Source organism: Camelus ferus, chromosome 15 (genome assembly GCF_009834535.1).
Source record: "Camelus ferus isolate YT-003-E chromosome 15, BCGSAC_Cfer_1.0, whole genome shotgun sequence".
Classification (NCBI taxonomy): Eukaryota; Metazoa; Chordata; class Mammalia; order Artiodactyla; family Camelidae; genus Camelus; species Camelus ferus.
In genome coordinates this window covers 2,637,924-2,655,102 of record NC_045710.1, presented here as the reverse complement: position 1 = coordinate 2,655,102, position 17,179 = coordinate 2,637,924, and positions in this window count along the sequence as shown.

Sequence of the window (17,179 nt, the reverse complement as noted above, 5' to 3'; positions counted from 1 at the left end):
CAAACCCCGTACTCTCTTCATCGACACATTTTTTAAAAGCTACTGTAGAAAGGCTATTGTGTTTCTTTTCTTGGTGAGCATACTGTGAAGTGATCAAAGTAACGTACTGACTTATTGGTAATAACTTCCTGAGTAACTGCTCCTGAGTAAGAATGCCTCGTGTTGCTCTGGTCACCGATGGCTCATTTCCCTCTAGTCCAGAAAACAAATGGTCTAACTGAGTGGCACTGTTATGCAGGATTTTTGACACAATATAAAGTAGTTCTTTACATTTTCATATCTAGAGACGCACTATGCTAACTGAGGGCCTACTGACCAAGCTGATCCTAATTTTTATATAAACACACACACTAGAGCGTGTGACCTCCCACCATTTTATCCTACATACTGAGAATGAGAACCTTTAAAATATTGCCTTTATCTGATCAATCAAGCTCAGTTTTCCATAGTAACTCAGTAGAGTTAGACTGTTGAAGGCCAGAAAAACGCAGCCAAATAATGTTACTTCAACACCATCCCCCTCGCAGGGAGCAGGGCTCTCCCGCCCCCCGATGGTGGAAGCCGAGCCAGGAGGAAACGCGGCTGCGTCTCAGAGGCGCACGGCCCGACGTGCGCAGTGGGTGGTGCAGGCGCCCAGGGTGCCTGTGACTTAAGGAACTGTCAGCGTCTTTTCCTTCTTGACTCTCATGGGCTCAGCGTACAGGTTTTGTGGTCGAAAGAGTGGAGATGAGATGAATGGATTGAGGTCATTCGGCCTCCATAACAAATTTAAACAAATAAACCAAAAGCAAACGTTGACAACTGACTTGGGGTTTTATCTGGAAGGGCAGGACTTACGAACACATTATTCCTACAGGACAATATTTTTTATGAAGAAGTGAAGGTGAGTGACCCATCGAGTGTGCGACCTGGCCTGGCAGGAGCCCAGAGACCTGGCTGAGGAGACAGTAACTCTTTCTTTCCCAGGCAGGCCACCAACTAGCTCTAATATGGGAATCCCTTTTTTTTTTTTTTTTTTTTTAATTCATTCTAGAGCAGAGCTGTTAGCAACGTTGACAACTGGCAACGGTCCATCTTACTGATAACTAGGCCGGGTGTTCAGTTAGAGGTGTCCGGTCATAAAAGCCGTCCGCTGCCCCGGGGAGAAGGCTTGTCAAGACCCACATCTCAGTGAGCGGTGGTGTCACAACACACTGGATTGTGAGGAACGGAAGCAACTCAAGTTTTAATTCCACGCACTTTTCCTTCAACGAGGACAGGAGATCTGTTTTTCCTCAGGATGAAGCTTTATTTTATGTCCTTCTGCTCCCCACCACCATCCCCTCCTCGGCCCCACACCACCCTGCAAAAAATTATGTTTGCCTTAAGAAATTCAGTGTTCTCATCATGGACACGTTTTTGGAAATAATTAAGGCATGCTATATGAGTCAGGATGTTCTAGAAAAATGAAACCAATGAACATATGTATATATGTAGGGAGAGAGAGAGAGGAGAGTGATTGCTTTTTTAAGGAATTGGCTCATGTGATTTTGGAGACTGGAAAGTCCAAATTCTGCAGGGTGGGCCAGCAGATCAGAAACCCAGGAGACCAGCTGATGTCTGAGTGTTGTTTGCAGGCAGGATTCCCCCTTGTTGGGGAAGGGGGGGGCCAGTCTTTGTTCCATTTAGGCCTTTGACTGATTGGATGGAACCTACCCACACTCTGGGGTGCAATCTGCTTTACTCAAAGCTCACCAATTTAAATGTTAATCGTGTCCAAAAACATCCTCGCAGAAACCTCCAGAATAATGTTCCACCAAATGTCTGGGCACCATGGTCCAGCCAAGTTGACACATAAAATTAACCACCACACATGCTACCAACAAGAATATTTTTGATAGGAAAACTAGGCTAGATTGATATTTGCACCAAAAAAAAAAAACAACTACTTTAGGGTAAAAGGAAAAAATACATGAAGAAGGAATTAGCACATTCTTTAGATTATCCAGCGCAATGGGGAACAGAGCAGAGGTGGGCAGCTGGGCCACTACACCAATACACAGAATTGGTGCCATGTTCATCAAACTGTTGTCAGGCAAAGATGAAGGCAAACGATCATGAAAGACCATATGGAAGTGGAGTCTATTTGTTTATTTTTAAAAGGGCACATGAAACAAGAATATTTTATTTAAATAGAAAAGATTAAAATCTGGTTTCTTCAAACCCTTTGCAAACTGTCCTGGACATTTGGGACCTTCTGTAACTGAAGCCATTTTTACAGACTCATTGTACAGAGTGCAAGAGAAACATCGTTTCATACAGAGTCACGGCAGTGCAGAGACGTAGAACGTGAACGTCAGAGAGAACATAACCCGACCCCCGTCTTTTTATAAATGAGGAGGCAGAAGCCCAGAGAGGCGAGGTGACTTACGTTGGGTTACATAACCAGGTTGCAATTAATCCTAAAGAATCCTAGGTCTCACCTTTCTCCTTAAACTTATGTCTTTACAAAGAAGTCTCCAACTAAAGAGAATATTTTTAAAACAATAATCATTCAGACATTGTTTTAGGTGAACTGGTTGAAGGGACCTATACCATTGCATCCCCTGCCCTGATGCCTAAAAAAATGAGCGAAAAACAATAAGACCCAGTGAAACACTATAAGCAAAAGCAGGGGGTCGGAAAAACAACAATCTCTAGAAAACCCTGCCAAGGAAAAGAAACCATTCTGGCATGGCTCAGCGTGATTTCTTCCTTTCCCCATTCCTAAAAAGCCATTCTGCCAGAAAGAGTAAATGTAAAAATCTTGAACTTTGGTACAACTGCACCCACGGGGAACAGCACACAGAGGCGTGAATAGCCAGGCTGGAGGACAGAGGAGGAGGGGGCGGGGGGGGACAAGAAGAAGAAGATCTCGAGCATCAAACTTTAACCTTCAGAAGTTCAGACGGGGCGGGAACCACCTGAAGGCCTCACTCTTCACCAGGGAGTCTGGCTGAAATTGGACATAATCAAAATTCTGAAGGTGTTATCTCATAGCCGTAGGCTGCACTCACAATTCTGAATATTGAATTTCGACAACATATATTGAACAAAATCTCAGGAGAATAAGAGTAGAGCTATGGTATGTAGAGTTGCTGCTCTGAGCTCCAGCCTAGACCCCTCACCTTCAAGGGCATACGCAACGGAAACAGACTCACAGACGCAGAAAACAAACCTGTGGTTACTGGGGGGCAAGGGGTGGGAGGGGATAAATTGGGAGTTTGAGATTTACAGATACTGACTACTATGTATAAAATGGATAAACAGTAAGTTCATATTGTAGAGCACAGGGAACTATATTCAACATCTCGTAGTAACTTATGGTGAAAAAAGAATATGAAAACGAACACATGTGTGTTCACAGTGTGACTGGAGCACTGTGCTGTGCACCACAACTTGACACAACACTGTACACTGGCTCTACTTCACTAAATGTGCATATACACACAAAACAATTACTGAAAGGGAACAAAAAAGTGATGAAGAAAGCGGGAACCGGGCCCTATCAAAGGAAGGGTCAGCAAGGCTAGAAGAATCAAGTGACCATCATGCACGCTGGCTGGAGACGAAACAGATAAGAGCACTCGGGAGGGCACGGGATGGGGTGAGGGAGAAAGGAAAAAATACCCCAAGTGGGGCAGGGACGCTCCTCAAAGTTCTCCCTGTAGAAAACTTAACGAGACCGTCAAGTCACCGGAGTGAGTTTAGCAAAAAGATGCTGTCAGGGGCAGGAAAAAAAAAAAAAAAAAAAAAACGGCAACAAAATGAGGATGGGGCAGCATCAAAGCAGGACAGACACATTAGAAACATCTAAACAAGGCTGGGATTTGAGTTCCTGACGTCAGAGGACTAGACCCCCACACCCCGCGCCCTGGGCGCCCTTCCTGGAGCCCAGCGGACAGTGGGACAGGACAGTGAATGAGATGAATTAGAATAAGAAATTAAGAAGTGCAAGCCAGGAGGCGGACACCGAATACATTTAAATCTACGCCTAAGAGCAGCAGCCATGGAGGTCAGCAGTGGAGATGCTAAGTCAGATATTATAAAACTTGAAAAGTCAAAACGCTGAATTATAATAACAACGGAGCGCTGTCTTATAATGAGAACTGTATTTATAAATCTTAGCAATGACTTCTGTTTCCAATTGTTTTACTTTTCTCCTGTTAAACTGAAATCTTATTTAAATGACTTTAAAAATCTAACCTACGGAGTATGATCGCACACTTTTCAGTGTACTTCTTGCTGTGTGTTCTCACGCCCTCTCATTCTTCTTATGTTCAGAGAGAAGAGGTATCAACGCACCGGTCATTTCTGGGAGATTTTACACGATGTTTTAAGCTTTGGCACAATCTGTATTACTTAATTTTAAAAATGAACACGTTTCAAAAAAATAATGATAATAAATTATTTTAAAAAACACATTATTTAGATAGGAAGAGAACCGTCAACAAGCCTTTTAAAGTCTAAGAAGATGAAAACCGAAATTGCTTTTCAAATTGAAACTTAAGCCCAGAGAACTGGGATTCTGCTTTCGGCTTAAGAGCTCTCTCCTACTCAGAAGTTAAAAAAAAAAAAAAAAAAAAAGTAGGAATGCTGTTTCTTTGTATCACTCATTTTACAGAAGCCGTGAGATGCGGAGCAGAGACTCGGCGCGCCTTCGCCCTGACCCCGGCGGGCCGCTCGGCCGTGCCCGTGACGGTGCGGGCGCGCACACGCTGTCCTGCGGGAGCCGGGCCGGCCGAGCGGGCAGCGCCCGTGCGCGGCTCCCCGGGGGGGGGGGGGGGTTGCGCTCTTTTCGGAGCGCGGCAGGTACGGGAGCTGCTTCTCACGGTGCTAGTGGCGGTGGCAGCCGGGACGGTGCTGCGTGCCCGCGGTGACAGTGCTGACAACGGCGCCGCGTCCCGTCTGCCACTAGACCCGCCCCGGAGCCGCCCAGCAGCCCCCCCCCCCCCCCCGCGGTCACCAGCTCCAGGAGCGCACCAGTCCTCCAGGCCATCGCGGAAACGTGCTTGGTTCCTAAAGGGACTCCGTCTTGGAAAAAGTGTCCCTTTGCTGAGACGCGTTCCCCCTCCGGACACCGTGGCCCTGCCCTGTGGAGCCGGCTGACCGCGAGCCGCGGGCGTGGGTGCAGCTACCCGCCAGGTAACGCCCTGTTCGATGGAGACCAGCAAAGGGCGCGCTGTCTCCCAGGGCACTCTCGCCTGCAGCGCCCTTCAGTCAGGAACGGGCCGAACTGCGACAGAGCGAATCGGCATTGGCGGTTACTTTTCTTCTTTCTTTTTTTGACAAAAGTTAAAGTATTTTTTAAATGTGATAGAGAGAAAGCCAGAACAGCCTGCCTCGATTCTGCACCCGCATCTGATGAGCTATCACACCAGTGATTATGTTACATTACATGGAAAATGGGGGTTTACAGATGTCATTACGGCCACTAATCAGCTGACTTTGAATTAATCAGAAAGGAGATTATCAAAGACAATAAACGCAAAATTGCTCAAACCGCTGTGCTTGTGACTATCTGATACTCAGCGAGCAAAACACAACCAGCACAGCGAGGTCAGTGCGCGCTTCATGGAAGGGCGGCCGTAAACATGCAGGCGGTGCAGACAGGGCACTCGCCCCGGAAGCAGAGGCTCGGATTTGTGTCTTGTTTGCTGTTAACTGGATTTGTGACGTGAAAGAGAAGCGTTTCCTCCCTGACTCAGCTTCAGAACCTGCAGGATCATGAGGAGAGGCTATCTGGTGTCTGTGTTCCCCCCGCCTCCCCGGTTCTGTGACTCACTGGGTAGCCACACCCGTCAGGAGACTTTCAGTCACATCTCCAGATGGTGACATTCATGGTAGCCACCACCTTCAGCAAAAGCGTCTCCTCACCATCCAGAGTGGTCACTCCGTGGATTTGTTGCCTCAATTTAAGACAAGCATCCAATTCTTCTGATTTCTAATATATACCTGCATTGTCCCTATGATTCACTTTAGGAGACGTTCATTGTATTTGTCTTACTTTGAGGGGCAGTATTAATTTAAGGAATCTGGGTGGAAAGGTGAGATTGGATTTTCTCAGTGCGCCTCCGCATGCTGCACCCTTCACTCCTGCCCTCGGCTACACCTGCACCAGCGCCCTCGTAAGCTCTTCAGGAAGACATTTAGCCTGGTTCTTTGTCTTCTGGCCCACTGCTTTCATAATTAAGGAATTACAGAGGAAATGAAAAGGCAAATAGGCAAATAGAAGGGCAATTATCTTAACTACTTTTGTGTTTTCACTATCCAGACCTCCCTCATCTACCTACACACTTCAAGATCTCAGATTCCTACTCCAGATTTGGACTGAGAACCCTAAGCTACCTGCTGGGAGGGAGCAAGGCAGTTGGGGTTGAGGTAGAGGGTAAATCCACGTATGGAGGAGAGAGATTCTTCAGTGATGAGCAGCTGTGACACACAGTGGTGCTGAGTAAACACCTGTGATCGATGTGTGAAAAGTTATCCTGTTTAGCAGCTAAGGTTTTATTTGAGAATATACTTATAAGATACCTACAAAAGCAATAGCTACGTTTTATTATTTTTGCTGTAATGTTACCTTAATTTTTTAAAACAAATACATATTTAAGTCCATTAGAATAATTTCCTCTGATGCTACGTAGATCAGGAATATGACACAAAGATCCCAAACTGACACTCACTCGCATCCTGCTAGCATTAGGTAAATAAGGAAATAGTTGAAGATATAATTGAAGATTTATCGAGGCTGTTTGACATCACACTAAGTAAGACAGCCACAGCGCATCAACAGGCAATGTTTATCAACAGAGAATTGGTTACGCAAACCGTGCAACATTCGCTTGATAGAGTAACAGTCATTTTAAAAGGTGGTTATTATGTGTTAATATAGGGAACTATACACACAAAGGAATAGAACCAAATTGTCCTCTGGTTATTTTTGGATGAAAGGATTATGAGTACACTTTATTATTTGTTTAATACACTTTTTAGGCTGTATTTGATGAGTGTTTAGTTCATAATTAGATTAAAGTTTTTAAACCATACTAAGTAAAGACTACATCACTCCTGGATTTGCTAAGCACAGGCATGCTGTCACTGGGTGTGCAGGGGTGTGTGTGCACGTGTGTGCAAGTCCTCCCATCTCATCCGTGATGGCCTCGTTGGCACCGTTGCTGAGGCCAGCGAGGTGTGGCTTGACGGAGACAGTGTCAGGACACAAAGCAGACCGGCCCTGGGACTCAGACCTCAGGGCCAGGTGCAGGCAGATGTACCAGAGACCCTCCTGACTCACCCGCGTGGGGTCAGCGGGTGTTATGTCATGTCAGGTAAGCAAGAAAGCACAGCGGTGAGCAGGGGAGCACGAATGGCGCCAGATGGCACAGGGGGTTAAGTGAGACGAGAAGACTGGCGATGCCCTCTCTGTAGAGTGACCGGAGGGATTCCTGTGACAGGAACACTGTTGTAACAAATGCAGTGGCCACTTACCTCCCGCTCCTGCCACCAGGTAACGTGGGCCTAGGAAGAGGGAAGGGTGCCCGCGCCCCAGTGGGAAGAGACAGAACAGAGGGAGGAGCCCAGCTCTCAGAACCCCAAGCACCGGGTCCGCACCCTGAGTGCGCCCCTAGGGGGCGTTCACCTTGACCAGGTCTCAGTCCTTCTGGACCAGAGGTTACTGTCGCAAGTCTCGTGTCACAAAGTCACATTCTCAAATGGCTCAGTGCAGCTCTTTTACCTGGTGACACTGTTGCTCTCTCAGAATTTGTGGTCTCGCTTTTGGAACAACTGGGTAGTTAAACTTCCACTCTCCTGACTCTTTATATGATAATCCATGGTTCTTACCCCCTCTTTTGCCCTTCCGTTTGGAAAAATAAAATCATTTTAAGGTTATTCTGGAACTTACAGCATGTCTGTTTCCTGCAACTTCAACCTCTTTTCTGGGAAAGATGACTGAGTGCTGCGGTAAAAATCGAAGAATGTCAGTGTGTCTTTTCATTTCATTCCTCTGGACGAACTCCTGATCTGGACAGTTGCATGTCCCATGGCTCGGCCGGGGCAGGGGCTCCTTCGGAGGGACTTAACTGTGGGGGTTTTTTAAACGTTTTTTCAGTGTATTTTACAGAGCAAAAATTTTGAGTTTTCATAAAATCCAATCTGTCCATTATTTTTCTTTTATGGATCATCCTTTTGGTGTATTATCTAAAAACTCATTGCCTGTCCGAGGTCACACACCTTTCTCCTGTTATCCTCTAGAAGTTTTCTAGTTTTACATCACACATCGATGCTGTGATTAGCTCTTAAGTTAACACCTGTACGAGCTACAGCTCTGCACTGAGGCTGCTTTATGTATATGTGTATATGTGTGCATTTGCATATGGACACCTAATTGCTGTAGAATCATTCGTTGAAAAAGCTAACCTCGCTCCATTGAATTTCCTTTTCATCTTTTGCAAACTTCAGTTAGTCACATTTGTATGCATCTATTTCTGGTATTGTGATCAAGTGGAAAAAAAATTAAATTCTTTTTTTTTTTTTTGTACTTTTCAGCTCTGGAATGACCATTTACATAACTGATTTCTCCTGTCTGTTCACTAATTGGTGTCTTATTTTCCTTTAATCCATTGAGGGTGTTTTATTTAATAAATTTTGTGAATGTATGTTTAATAGCTCATTTGAAGTATTTGTCTACTAAATACTACTTCGGGGCCCAACTAACTTCAGTTTCTACTGACACATTTTTTATCTTTGTTACGTTTCACACTGTTTCTTTGTATGCCAGTCACTTTCCTTTGAAAAGTGGATATTAAAGATAATATATTATTGTACTTCTGGGCTTTATTGTGTTATTCTGAGAATTATTATTATTTTTGTTCTAATATTTAACTTTGTCACCCAAAAATTTGCGACTGCTTATATCTGTGCTCTGCTCTTAGAGGTTCCTCGGTTGATTTTTTATATTGCTTCACTGCAAACCTTCTCTGTACTTGTGAAACTGGTCAGTCACCCAGGATCTTGGGTGGAGCTGTGGATCACCTCCTCTGGGGCTGCCTTGTTCTCAGGGACTTTCCCCTAATTTCCAACTTTTAAATCTGTACCCTGGCGTGGCAGGTTCTGTCACCTGATTGTGCATAGTAAGGGGGTGAGCTCTGGTAAGAAAAGCATGGAATCACAGCCCTAGCTCTGACTAACTTTGCTTTTCCAGAGTAGATTTCTCTAACCTCTGCCTGCTTATTTGTCATATTTCCTGGGGTCTCCTGCAAGGAACATTCAATTTAACTTTCATTCAGACAATTGGGGAGTTAATGCTTTACATCTGGTTCTCACTCCTGTAGTTCTTGGACTGCCAGGATTTCTCCTCTAAACATTTAAATTACTTTATGCTTTGCTAATGCAGAACCGTGATCTTTCATACATTTTGCTGGCAAGGCTTTAACCCCCAACTCCTCCGACACACACACGCACGCACGCACGCACACACACATCCCACAGCTCTATGGATTGGGACGTGCCCTCAGGCCAGGGAACCACAATTTCATAACTGTTTCCTCTTCTTCTTGACATTGTTTTTGAAATTATGCCTTCCTCTATCTTTGGCATGCTTTTGGAATTTTACCAGTTACTGTAAATCAGCAGGTTGCTGTTTTTTTTTTAATACACTTGGAAAATTCCAGCCAAGATTCTTTCAATTATTTTTTTGCTCCATCTCGCTAGGGTGGCAATTTGAATCTTTCAGGCAGTCTCCAAATCTCTCCTTAAGGTCCTCATTTCTTCACTCATTTTATCAATCTCTTTAACATGCAGGTCATTTTGAGCTCTGACTTGCTGATTCATGGATTTTTCTCTTGACCACGAGCTACAGTATCTTCTCCTTTATATTTCTTACAGTTTTTGATAGTATACTACACATCATCTATAAAAGTACAGCAGAATTAACAGTTAGTAAATAGGCATTGAAATAATTAGAAATATCCATAGTTTCTACGGTCTTTATCATTCATTCAATGGACATTTATTTAAACCTTATGATGTGAAGTTCACCTTATAACACTCTAGGAGGTGAATGTCCATTGTCAGGAATGAGTCTACAGTGCAGGTGGACGAGGAGCTGCAAATGCCTTAGGAGAGACTTCAAAGGACTTCAGAGAAAATTTTATGCAATTGTTTTAGTGCGTCAAAATTCCCTTGCAATAGTATTACCGACCTATTTTGTAAAGATAGTATCTCAAACGTCAGGCTATCTTAAATTAGGTAACACTCCCAGGTAAATTTATGCTTAAATATACAGTTCCTTAAATGTGAAAAAGACACATCTAGTACTACCTCTGTTACTATGACCAGGGACTAATAAGGGAAAAAAAAAAAAAACAAAAACAAAGTTCCAAATCTGCCCTGTCACTTGACATTTTGCATTCATAGTTTTCAAAGGATCTGTATTCTGGGAAAGAGAACCCACGTGGGAACAAAGTTCCATTTTCTTATGAGTCCATAAAAGGAATTCTCTAATATGTTTAGATGAGGAAACACAGGGCTTTTCCTTAAACTCCAAAATCGAATGTTAGATTTTATGGTACTGTTCATCCTTACAGGAAAAGAAAACCAAAGAGAAGGACAGAGAAAATAAAAGATGGCCCTTGGTCGAAACTGGTTCCATAATTTACCAGCTGCTATTAAAGTAACACTGGTTTTCACATGCCCTAAATTTCTCTGTTATACACTTAGTCCATTCTACCTACTATGAATAATCTGAACCTGAGATTACATTTTCCTGTTAATCTGTTTACTCAATAACTTTACAATCAAAACCTAAACCAAGTACTTACTTAGAATCTAAAGGATGAGGCATATGTTCATGATTTTTACTTCATCTAAAAGTATTATAGTTCAAAACATATTAAAATCAAAAGTTCTATGAATTTTCATTTGTGCAGTGATATTAAAGATAGTGAATACTTCATGCAAATACTTGATGTATATGGATATGAAACATTTCTGAAACATTTTTTTTACTCAGACCTGACAGTGTTTGGTTATTTATATGATAGTTACAGAGAAAAAATTAGCATGTATTAACACGGAGTTAGGTTAACACATGGGAAATGCATTTTTAATGCATATTCTAATTTCTGAAAGATCAGAAGAATCATTATTTCCTGGGCAACCAAAAGTACCTTTCCAGGATTTCCCATTATCTTAAACAAGGAAAGATTCAGCCAAACTTAAGGAATTTTTCTCTAAGCGCAGATAGACGTGGAAGATGCCGTTCATGTTCCAGGAAGGTACAGCGAGGATGAGTTGAACGAATTACCAAAATAGCATTCTGTTTGAATATGTTATGTGTCTGAAGCACGCAGTCAATGATGATAACGTCTGAAGAATTTTATCAACAGTCTGAGTTTAAGCAAATGCTTCACATCTTGTTATCTCAAGAAAACAGAAGTAAACCTTTCTGAAATTAACTTGCCTTTACATGAATTGAACAGTATGTTTTTTCAAGAATGAAGAGGACTGGCCCATTTTTTTCCCTTTCCGTATGAGTGGGGTCTCCTCACTTGGCAACGCATTCATGCCAATCAAAGACGCCTTTAGTTCAAGCTCAGAGTGAGTCAGGAATTGCAGTCACACACTTTGTACTCAGAACTTATCGGTGTGGAGCCAGCTCCGGAAAGAAACAGACTTGGTTTTGGGCGTATTCCAAAGAGGGCAATTGTTCAAAGAAAAATGTAATGCAACACATTTAGGGTAATGTTATGTAAATAAGCAGGAAGCCTTGCTGTAGCTCTGGCTCTTTCTTTCTGCTTTTCCTTAGCTCTGTAGTTTTGCCTTGAAAGTTTTTACTTTGAGTTTCATACAACCTCATTATTTCTTCTTGGCATTTTCTTTAAGAGACACAACAGCTGCATAATATTGATAAACTCTAAGAAGGATAGAATATAGCACTATTGCTATGGCTTCCATCTAAATGGACCACATATAGGAACTCTGAGTTGGCACTATTTCTGTTGCAAATCCTTCACCTCTATTTTATATTTAAAATGCAGCATCTGAAAAGCTATACAGAGTAAGTCTCTCAGAGCATCTTTATCTTGACATAATAACCTTCCCATTTAGTGTGTTGCAGTTGAATTTGATAATAAAAGTTAGGTCTCAAAAATGATGAATAATTAAATCATCAAGATAGGTCTAAAAAATACCATTTCCTCAGTAATATCATTCTTTTTAAAGTTCTTCTTGCTTCTTTCAATATGAACCCAGACCATCCGTTGAGGTCTTATTAAGAAAGTCATATCAGGAAAAGGACAGCATTGCTAAGCATAAAGTGATGGGTGAAGCCCAAAGGGAAAAGGAATGATCATATAGATTTCTGAAGTAAAAGCAAAAATAAAAGTCACTTAATAGAAACAACGTAACCAAACAAGGAAGGCCTGGGAAGTACTTGCAGCAAGTGTTCAGAGGGAGAATATTTTAAATAAACAGCTCTAAAAAGAAAACAAAAAATGCTAATAGAAAAATGGACCAATGGGATGTACAGCCAGTTTACAATAAAACAGGAAGTACAAATGGTAAGTGTATAAAATCCTCCTTAACACATCAATAACAAAATGCTGTCAGCCAACAGCACAGAAGGTGCATCAGGACAGATGCCACCATCCCTGCTGGCGAGGCCATCAAAACACTGTGCATGCCTTCCTGGGGGAAAAGTTGCCGACATATATTAAAAGCTTACTGAGATCATTTTAAATTCTCACGGCCTTCTATAAGCCACATATTAAAATATAAGGAGTTTCAGAAAGTTCAAAAATCATCATTTGCAATTTTGGGCTTTATTTAAACATAATAATTGCATTTATTAGACACTTGGACCCTCACCATATCTGCATGAGCAGAAGGAAGCATTTGTTTTGTTTTTAATGTCAAAACTTCCATGCCAAAATCCACCACACAGAATTATGACGCAGAAAATGGTAAGCCCACTTCTCCTTCCCAGCGCAAAATTCTCGCAAAGCACTGGCCCGGGACTCTTGGTCATGTTAACCCTAACTCCTGACGGGGACCTTCCTTATAATTGAGGACACTGACACAGAGAGACATCGAGGGACTTCATGCACAGCGGGAAGGCCGCACGAGGACACAGCGAGAAGCTGACCTTCCCTCCGCACCCCAAGGAGAAAGGCCTCGGGAGACACCAGCCCTGCTGACACCTCGATCTTGGACATCCAGCCTCCAGAACTTTGAGACAGTAGAATTCTGCGAGTGAGCCCTAGTTTGAGGTATGTGGTTGCGGCAGCCTGAGAAACTGGTACAAAGTCCTAGAAAGAAAGTCAGAACAGTAGTGGCTTCTAGGAAAAAAGATAGAAATAGGAAACTAGGGAACTTTCTAGATGGAAGTATGTTCTACGTTGTGTCAAGTCATTAAGTGGCACATGGAAATGTGTGCACTTCACTGGGTATAAATCTTACCTGAGGAAAAAAGACTATGTGGAGGCTGCAGTGGACCTGAAGTCTGTGTCCCCTCAAAATTCATATATGAAAACCCTAACTTTCAAGATAATGGTATTAGGAGGGGAGTCCTTTGGGAGATAATTACAAGTCCTGAGGGTGGAGCCCCCATGATGTGATTCGTGCTCTCTCCCTGCCCCTCCTACCACTGAGGACACAGCGGCAGGACGGCATCTGTGAACCAGGAGAGACCTCACCAGACGCGGAGCGTCTCAGCTCCTTGGTCTTGGACTTCCCAGCTCCCGGAACTGGGAGAAATGAGTGTTTGTTATTTAAATCACCTAGTCTATGACGTTTTTGATAAACTACCCTGAACAGGCTAAGATGGAAGAGTGAAGGTCTTCGCAGCTGTGTGTTTTTCTTTGTATATATCTTCTTTGAAATAATCGACTATTCTCAGAAAAAAAATTAATGAATAAAATAAAATATTTTGGTAGTTTGACTCGAAAACATTTTCGCAGTAAGATAGCAGAAATTTCATTGGCTATTTTGTTTATTTTTAGCTATTCTTATTTATTGATTTATCCGTTTTTTAATCAAATAACTCCTGAATCTGTATGCATTATGAGTAAATGTAGAATTAAGCCCTCTTCCCAGGGCTGATTTTTTTTTAAATAAAGGAGATGATATAAACAATCTTAACACAAGGCATAAAGCGGCTTATGAAATTGACTAATAAGGAATAACTTTGTGGGCATCAAGGGGAATAGAAGACACAAAGCTGCCAGGCCCGCCTGACTGTTGGCGCTGAACGCGCGCAGTGCGGCGGAGCCTCAGCCGGCGCTGGCCCACTGGCCGTGTGGAGCAGCGACGACACGTGAGCGCCCCCGGGAGCTTCGGGGGACAGAGCGGAGGACAGCGCGCTGAGCCGCCAGGCCCGCCGCGGAGCGCTGCTCGCGGAACGTGTGCTCACTGCCTCTGCACATTTCACAACGGGCGTACTGGGAAGCAGGCTCCTAGGAGAGCTGAATGAGCTTAGTCCTTTTCACTTATCAAAGAAAGTACTTCTGATCTGTGAAAATAGGTGTGCCGTGCTTCGCACCCGCGTGAGAAACCAGCACTCGAATGAGGCAATTTAACTGGCACTTATAATATACTTGGTGTGTTGACATTTACAGAAATCAGTAGAGCTCAGGTGGAATTCGGTGTTGATCACGGTTGGAATGACAGCCCCTGACCGAAACAAGATGAATAACGGGTTTTCTAAACAGCACAAGTCTGAGAAGCTTAGTCGGCAGTGAAGTCCCTCCACTGGCTCCCTGGATGATTCGGGCTGACGATGAGGGCGCACGGGACGCCTTGGGAGTGAGCGCCTGAGCTCCAGCCATTTGGAATCTCACATTCTTCACGTGTGTCAGGTGGCCTCAAGGTTTTTTGTTTCAACTCGAGATTCCTTTGTTCTCTCTCCATGACCCTGTCACTCCAAGGTGCCCAGCCATCATCCACCTGCCTTTTACACTCAATTCAAAAACTGCTTCACTTACGAAGACCTACGCTCCAGAGATCTGATATCTGTAAAAACTTCCATCAAATAATCACTTTACTAAAATTTTGGATTTAGAGCTCTCTAAAAGGAGAGGTTATTTTGTGTTTCTTTCTTGTAGCCCCTTGCCTGTCATGGGGCCTGGTGCACATGAAAATCTTCTCTTACTTAATAATTGTGTGATAAGTGGATGGATGGATGGATAGATCCACGAATGAATGTCTTTTTGGCACGTGCAGTGAAGATGGATTTGGGGGATGAGTGCAGAAAAACATGATCTTTTAAATTCCATAGTAACAAACTTTTCCAAATATGTTTCCAAAAAATAATTTACAGTACAGGATTTTAGGGCTAAATGGTGTGTGTTTTGCATAAAGGAAAATTTTATCCCAAGGGAAAGAGGAGGTGATTTTCTTTGCTATTCCTGACTACAGGTCTATTTCAGAGAATACATTTTTGTCAGATCATATGACTATATCTTATTAAGGTGAAATTTACATATAAATTTTACTCTAGTCAGGGAATTCGTCGATGAAGAAAGGAAAAATCAACCTGCAGTGTGAATCAATGCAGCCTTGAGAAGAAGGACTGTGAGTCCAGTGGGGTAAACACAGCCTTGATGTGTCCCAACTTAAAACCTCCTAGCTGTGCCCTAGAACCACACAGTGATGTGCATTTAGCACCAACCATGGGCCGGAATGTGCTCTGGGTTCTTGCTCCCACGTGTTACCCAATCTCACAGCAGCCTGGTGCGGCAGGCATCGTCAGACCCCTCACACACACGGAGAAGGGCACGTGCAGAGAGGGAACTAACCGGCCCCACAGCGTGTCCCACGAGCAGGGAAGCTCGGCCTTGAAATGCAAACCTCCTTGAAAGAAGCGGCCTAGCTTTCAGACGCTGCCCTCAGCTCCTTTGTGATTCTTGCTGACCCACCTGACCTGCGACCTCGTTTTTGTCATCGCTAACGTTTAAGGGAACCAGGAATTTCAAAATTTCTCTTAAATACCTATTTTTTTTTTTTTTTGCTTGTTTATTTTCTTTCTCCTCTGGAATGGAGATTGGCCAAAATCACTCTCACAAAAACACTGTAACTGAAGACAGAGACACATTTTTGTCATATATGAAAACACGCTCAGAAGTGGCTGCATACCCAGACGCCGCGATCATCTGTTTACCCAGGGAGGACGGACGAGGCTCTGGCCTTGCCGTCAGGACAGAGACCTCAGACCGCCTCACCCTTACAGCTGTAATTTGACTCGGCCTGACTCATATTTTCAGGAAATGTCACTCGAGCCACTAGAGATGTGTTAATGTGACAATTAGTTTGGGAGTGACAGTCATCAGAACACTGCGGTCGACACCAAAAATGGGGATTTTGAAAATCGTAGTGATGATCTGACCTCTAATTACAAGAATTTTTGTATCATTTTATTCCATTAAATGTGAAATTCATTCAGGGTCACATCTGAATCCCGGTAACAGCTGTGAAAATTGTTTCTCTGTCTCCACTCTCAGTTCTTTCTAATTCACTTATGAGACTGTGGAAATAACGATCATTTAAAATGCAAAGACAACCATTCCATTCCTAAGTTTAAAATATGTGGGTAAATCTCACTGACTTCAGAGGAAGCTAAACTTCTCAGCATGACCTGAACGTCCACCAAACCTGCTTCTCTACCTGCTCTCCCTGGCGGATCTAGAATGAATCCTAATGTTTATATGCATAACAATGTTTATAGCAACATGTTTTATAGTTAAAAGTATACTGGACGAAGTAAATATCCATCAGTGGTGGATTATAAAATTAGATTGTGCTACACAGGTGAAATAAAGTAGAAAGCAAAGAGAATAAATGAACTACAGCTAGACACATAAGCACAAGTGGAACTAGACACTATCACATTGGTTGAAAAAAGAACTCATGAAAGATTGCATAGAGGGTAGTCATACATGTAAATCAGGTAACATATTGCTTAGAGATAGAGCCGTATTTTCATAATAATGAGGAGACCCTAAGCAGAGAAATGCTCATCGTGGCTGCCTTATGGGAACAAGATGCCAAGTGTGCTCAAATGAGTGATGCAAACAGTGTTCTGTTTCTTTAAAATGGGCAAAGCACATAGAGGTTTTTGTTTTAATATTGTGCTTTTAGAATGTGTGTAAACATACATATGTGTATA